This window comes from Topomyia yanbarensis, chromosome 2 (assembly GCF_030247195.1).
Source record: "Topomyia yanbarensis strain Yona2022 chromosome 2, ASM3024719v1, whole genome shotgun sequence".
Taxonomy (NCBI): Eukaryota; Metazoa; Arthropoda; class Insecta; order Diptera; family Culicidae; genus Topomyia; species Topomyia yanbarensis.
Genome location: NC_080671.1, coordinates 375225672 through 375232409, shown reverse-complemented (window position 1 = coordinate 375232409; position 6738 = coordinate 375225672).

Here is a 6738-nt window from a genome sequence, read left to right as displayed (position 1 = left end):
TCAAAGTCTTGTGCCGATAAAAATTTATCAAAGTGAAAAATCCCTTATGTAGATAGATAATGCGGTTGCCACAGTAGATATAGTGTATAGAAGATCGTAATTGAGCAAGAACAATTTTTTTCTGGCTTCCTTCCTCGAAAACACAATGTCCATGAATTCCACATGAGCTAACGTTTCTCGCTCCAATCTGGTTTTGTACTGTAGGTTGAAGTGTGATTGCCATTATGCTGCTACTTTATTCCCTATTGCTGTAGATGGAAGGATACAGTTGATTACTTTTTGCCAGTTTCGGTGGAGGGAAACTTTTCATTTATCGCAAATAATCAGACCACTTTACACTACTTCCACGAATTGTCACCAGGGGATTATCCGTATGTGAGAATTCCGAGTTGGTCAGGAAAATGTTGTGATTGGACAACAGTTGGTATAGCGTGTGCTAGTCGTTTCACTTGATTGGCCTGAAACTGTATCCGTACAGAGGTAAGATTGTTGCTGCGAGTCGTATTCAGTTAAATTGGTTTTGGCGTGGGAAAAATTACTGTATAGTTGGTCTCGTTGGACTAAAGGGAAAAGTTGCTCTATATTTAGTCCCTTACCACATACGTTTAGACGAAATTAGGCAAGTTCTATCAACATCATCATCATCATCATAGTGGCGAAGCATTCTGGATAATTTAGAATTATTTTCAGGTAGCTCAGGCTTGGAGTAGTGTTAGCAAATACCGGGGCAGTCCAGAAATCGCAATCTATCCCAATTTCCCTGTTGAACATGACTTTCGCCATTCGCTGATTCATCATTTCATTTATTGACTAGAAAAAATAGTTCCAATTAGGATAATGACACATACCAATGAGAACTTTGTTTTTCTGGCAGAACAGTTTGGATTTCGTATAGGACATTCATTTACAAAGTGTTAATGTCACCGCACCAAAATGATAAAGGCTGCCAATTTTGGTGCTAGTTTAGATTTATCATCTAACTGACACCAAGAAGCACCTTATTGATGAGAAGCAAAAATCAGCAAAAATTAATTTGATAATTTTGAGAGTTATTCTACTAGAGATGTTCTCTCTAGACATAAAAAAAACATTGGACCAGCATTGCTACCCACTCGAGACGCAGTCACACAAGGGTTAAATGTCGTTTCAATTCTGTATAATATTTTTAATTGTAATCTCCTAAACTTTTCTCTGGCGACATTAGTCTGCAACGATATTTGAATGTTTTCAATAATTATCTAAAAGACAAAAAATTTAACAACGCTTAAAAAAACAATTCATGGTTTTCTGTATACGTCCACAGCTTTTTCCTTCAACCAAATAACAATCTAATTATCAAATTTAATGGATCCAACTTTACCGAATGGTCGGTGTTAGGTCAGATCGGACTAAGTGACATTTTATATCAATTTTTGCAAAAATTCTTGTTTAAAATAACATATTTCAAATCTGGCAAAAGTAGAATGTAGTTGAAGTAATTCTTTATCCAATGGTATTATTAGGGTAATTTCGGGAGAGATGCCGCACTTTCTATATCTCGTATATAGGGTCACTTTTATACGGTAATATGATATTGTGAGTTTGTCTTTTGAAGAATTACAACACTGGAGATGTAAAATAATCCTTATTATTAGCTTACGAAATTTTTATTAATGATTAAAGGGCGAACACGAAGTTATTGCAACATTCAACAGGGCATAACTTTTTTACAATTGGGTAAAAAATGTTTACATGCTGTCAAACTCGAAGTCGTGTTTTTCGATTCAACGAAAATGGAGGTGAACCAACGCGAGTCGAGAGAACAAATTCTTTCCAAACACCTGGAATTTCCTGACCTGTCGCACCGGCAGTTGGGAAAAATGTTGAACATTCACCATTCAACCGTCTCCAGAGTGTTGAAGCGGTTCCAGGAGCGGTTGACGTTGGACCACGGCAAAGGAGCTGGAAGAAAACCGGGACCGGAGAACAAAAAGACGGAGGGAAAGGTGAAGCGGATGATTAAAGCAAATCACAACGTCTCAAGCCGTGATTTGGCTAAAAAGATCGGCATGCCGCAAAGCTACGTCCAGAATGCAAAGAAGAGAGCTGGACTACATATATACAAGGTACACAACTTCCCAAACCGCGATGAGAGGCAACAATCGACGGCTAAAACTCGGGCACGGAAGCTCTACGAGAAGATGCTGACAAAATATGGCTGCTGTGTGATGGACGACGAAACGTATATAAAAGCCGATTTTAAGCAAATTCCGGGGTTGGAGTTTTTCACCGGCAAGAGCAAGTTCTATGTGGACGACAAATTTAAGAAGAAGAAAATGTCGAAGTTCGCCTCCAAATATCTCATTTGGCAGGCCATCTGCTCTTACGGACTGAGGAGTGAGCCTTTCGTGACAAAGGGCACAGTAAATGGCGAGATCTACAAATCTGAGTGCCTCGAGAAGCGCCTTTTGCCGTTCTTGCAGCAGCACGACGATGCTCCGCTATTTTAGCCAGATTTGGCATCATGTCACTATTCTAAAAGTGTCCTGGAGTGATATGAGGCCAATTCTGTCCATTTTGTAGGACATGAATCCGCCAAACTGTCCGGAGCTGCCCTCGGTGGAGCAATACTGGGCAATGATGAAGCGGGAACTTCGGAAGAGCAAGAAGACAGTCAAAGACGAGAAGGACATGTTAAGAAAATGGAAAAAAAACTGAGAAACTGGTACCGCATGAAACTGTAAAGACTTTGATGGAGGGCATCAAGCGAAAATGCGTTCAATTTTACACTCAAGGCTCCATCGATTAACTTTTCTTTTGATTTTTGAAGTAAATATACGTATAAAACTACTCTAAAATTTTGGTTTGATTTTAAACATTATAAGAAAATTGTCATGACATTTTCGGTGTCGCAATAATTTCGTGTTCGCCCTTTAACATTATACGGCGTGTAACCGTCACGGCCTAACGCCGTTTGGTCGAGGTAAACCGAGGCGAAAATGACCCCGCCGGGCAGAGAGAAGGTACCAGCAACTCGGCGCAACCGAGGCAGGGGGGCGTAAACCCCTGGACGCTGGTCACCAAGAAGAAGCCGACACCGACATCGGATGCACCGCGAAGAAGGCCAAGGACAGAGGCGAGGCCTTGTGGTTAAAGACCGACAAGGATAAATATGCCGACGTCCTAAAGTCGATGAGGGCGGCCGAAAGCCTCTCGCCCCTCGGGCAAGACTTGCGCAGCGTGAGACGCACCAATACAGGCGAAATGTTTTTGGTGCTGAAGCGAGGCGCACAATCCAGTGCAGTCTATAAGGCCCTGGCCCAAGAGGTCCTGGGTGAACGCCAGTATGCCGCAACTATGCCGAGGAAAACCCTGCCAAGAAACGGCAGATGCCCGGTATACTGGTGGAGTGCCGAGATTGCAGCTCTACGAAGAGCCTGCCTCAGAGCTAGACGTAGGATGCAAAGAGCCCGCACCGAGGATGCAAGAGAGAACCGCCGTGAAGTGTTCGAGCTGCGAAATTGGCCCTTAGCAAGACCATTAAAAGCAGCAAGAGAGCGTGTTTCGACAACCTGTGTGAGAGTGCCAACGCGAAACCGTGGGGTGACGCCTACAGAATTGTGATGGCCAAGACCAAAGGGGGCTCTTCACCCCCAGAACGGTATCCGGACCGTCTCGAACCACACCTGCACTATGAGACACGGGCACGGCCGAAATGGTGGCTCCGGTGACGAACGAAGAATTACTCGCAGTGGCTAATTCCCTAGCAACGAACAAAGCTCCAGGGCCGGATGGAGTTCCAAACAGCGCTCTCAAGGCAGCGATCATAGCGAACCCGAACATGTTCAGGCTAGCTATGCAGAGGTGCCTTGACGAGTGCCGTTTCCCCGATAGATGGAAAAAGCAGAAATTGGTGTTGTTGCCGAAGCCCTGGAAGCCGCCAGGCGACCCATCGGCGTACAGACCAATCTCGACACGACTGGCAAATTGCTTGAGAGGATCATCCTCAACAGGCTTACCCCGTACGCAGAAGGTACGGACGGCCTGTCAAGCAACCAGTTTGGCTTTCGGAAGGGTAAGTCCACGGTGGACGCTATCAACTCAGTGATAAAAACTGCCGAGATAGCGATCCAACGAAAAAGGTTCGATACTGTGCGTTAGTGACACTTGACGTGAAGAACGCATTCAACAGCGCAAGCTGGGATGCCATCGCGCTCTCGTTACACCGGCTTAGCCTACCGGTGGGTCTGTACCGGATCCTGGAAAGCTACTTACAGAACCGCGTACTGCTATACGAGACCGATGCCGGTCCGAAAAGGGTTCCGATTACCGCCGGAGTCCCGCAGGGCTCGATCCTAGGTCCGGTGCTATGGAACCTCATGTATGACGGGGTTCTGAGACTGAAGTTCCCTCCTGGGGTCAAGATTGTTAGCTTTGCTGATGACGTAACCTTGGAGGTCCATGGGGAGTCAATTCCTGAGGTAGAACTAACTGCAGAGCACGCGATCAACACGGTGGAGGAATGGATGAGCGCGAGAGGCCTGGAGCTCGCTCAGCATAAGACGGAGGTAGTTATCGTCAACAACCGCAAGTCGGCACAACATGCAGTTATCCATGTGGGAGAAGTCGTGATCACCTCACAGCGGAGTCTGAAGTCTCTCGGAGTCATTATAGACGACAAGCTTCGGCAGCCACGTCGACTATACATGCCAGAGAGCGTCGACTGCTGTTGCGGCTCTATCGAGGATGATGTCCAACAGCTCAAAGGTTTGTGCCAGTAGACGTAGGTTACTGGCAGGCGTTGCCGTGTCTATCCTCAGGTATGGCGGCCCGTCATGGTCAAGAGCACTGAGGGTAACCAGTTACCTACGGAAACTGGAGAGCACCTACCGCGTGATGTGCCTCAGAGTGATATCTGCTTACCGCACGGTAGGGGAGAGAGGGTAACAATGAAACACATTTTTTCTACAATTTAATTTTGATGATAATACATGTTATTTGTGTAATCAAAAGTGATACATAGTGCCACTATGTTGTTAACTAATACATATATTTTTTCCAGCTGGTAAAATTCACGGGAAATAACATTTTTTGGATAATAAACAGTTGGTGGTAAAATGTATCAGTGTGCCCCATGGGTAGGAACTATGAAACACGATGTCATCTATAGTGAAATATTCTACTTATAAATTTTATTCTTTTGTTTTGACGAAGAATGATCCTAACGCTTTGAATTAAAGTTATATTGAGGCGAAAATCGTTTGTTTACGAAAGAATCCACTATACCATCGCGTAACATCGAACCACCATATATGCATATTAGCTGCAATCCTGAAATAAGAGACAATTTCTACAAAATTTGGCCAAATTTACTAATTTTGCACTATATGAGTAGTATTTAGTGTGGAAAATCGGAACCCATTGACATTTTGAGACAGACCACAAAAACAAACAAAAATCACTGTTCCCCATACGCCATCGTTTCACAGTTACCCAATGGGTCTATTCATGAAAATTGTGAAATCACACAGAACCATGAGTAGTTACCAAAAAACTTTGTTCGCGGCAAATGTTGAGCATAAAATTTGCTATAAATAGCAATAGACTAAACATTTATTCAATGAATGGTAATTCATAAAGATGGAATAATGTTTATCATTGCAAATTTACTCTGGCTATCACAAAACAAACAAATATCCATTAAAAGAGATAGAGTTATCAGATCTCTTCCAAAATATAGCAACACGTGTAAAGAATTAGAAATTGTGAAATATGAGGGAATTAGACGATTCCGATCATGCATTGTGATTTTATTGCGAATGTTTCATAGTTCCTGCTGATCCACTGTTACCCTCTCTCCCCTATCACACGATGCATCCTGCGTGATAGCGAGCATGATGCCAGTCGGGCTAGTCATCCGGGAAGATGAGGAGTGCTTCGAGCTACGTGGAACTAGAGGAGACCGCGAGCGCACCAGGGTGACCTCCGTCGCCAGATGGCAGCGTGAGCGGGATAACTCCCCGAAAGATAGGTGGACCCATCGGCTGATACCTAACATATCGAGCTGGGTGGGCAGACCCCATGGGGAAGTTCACTTTCATCTGACACAATTCCTGTCAGGCCATGGCTGCTTCCGACAGTACCGCCACAGGTTCGGGCACGCGGAGGTCCCCGCCTGCCCTGACTGCCCAGGTGTAGACGAAACTGCCGAACACATACTGTCGTATGTCCTCGTTTCAACGTCGAAAGAAGAGCAATGTTCGACGTCTGCGGCTGGGAGAAAACCCCTGATACCCTTATTCAGCGGATGTGTCAATCGGTGGAGAAGTGTAACGCAGTCTCGACTGCAACCAGCCAGATTGCCTGTAGGCTTTAGGGAATTTGGCGCACCGAGCAACAGACGACGGGCACGACTAACTAGTGATTGGTTAGCTGGAGCGAAAAAGGCCGAGCGCAGAAAAGTGAGTGAATGGACTGTTCATGCTGAGGCAGGTTTGGCGCAGCGACTGGCAACCGCGTAAGGGGTAAACCCAGCCACCCCGAAGCAAGGCAGAAGAGCGAGTGTATAGGCGTATATGCCTCATGGTCGTAGCGAAGTATGTTGGGACTTAGCTATCGATGCCTCGTGGCGTGGCAGAGGAGCGAAAGGGTGAGCATCGAAGTCAGTTTCACACGGTATGTTAAGGGTGAGCACAAAAGTCAGCCTCACAAGGTATGAAAACGGTGAGCACCCAAGTAAGCCTCGCATGGTATGTCAGA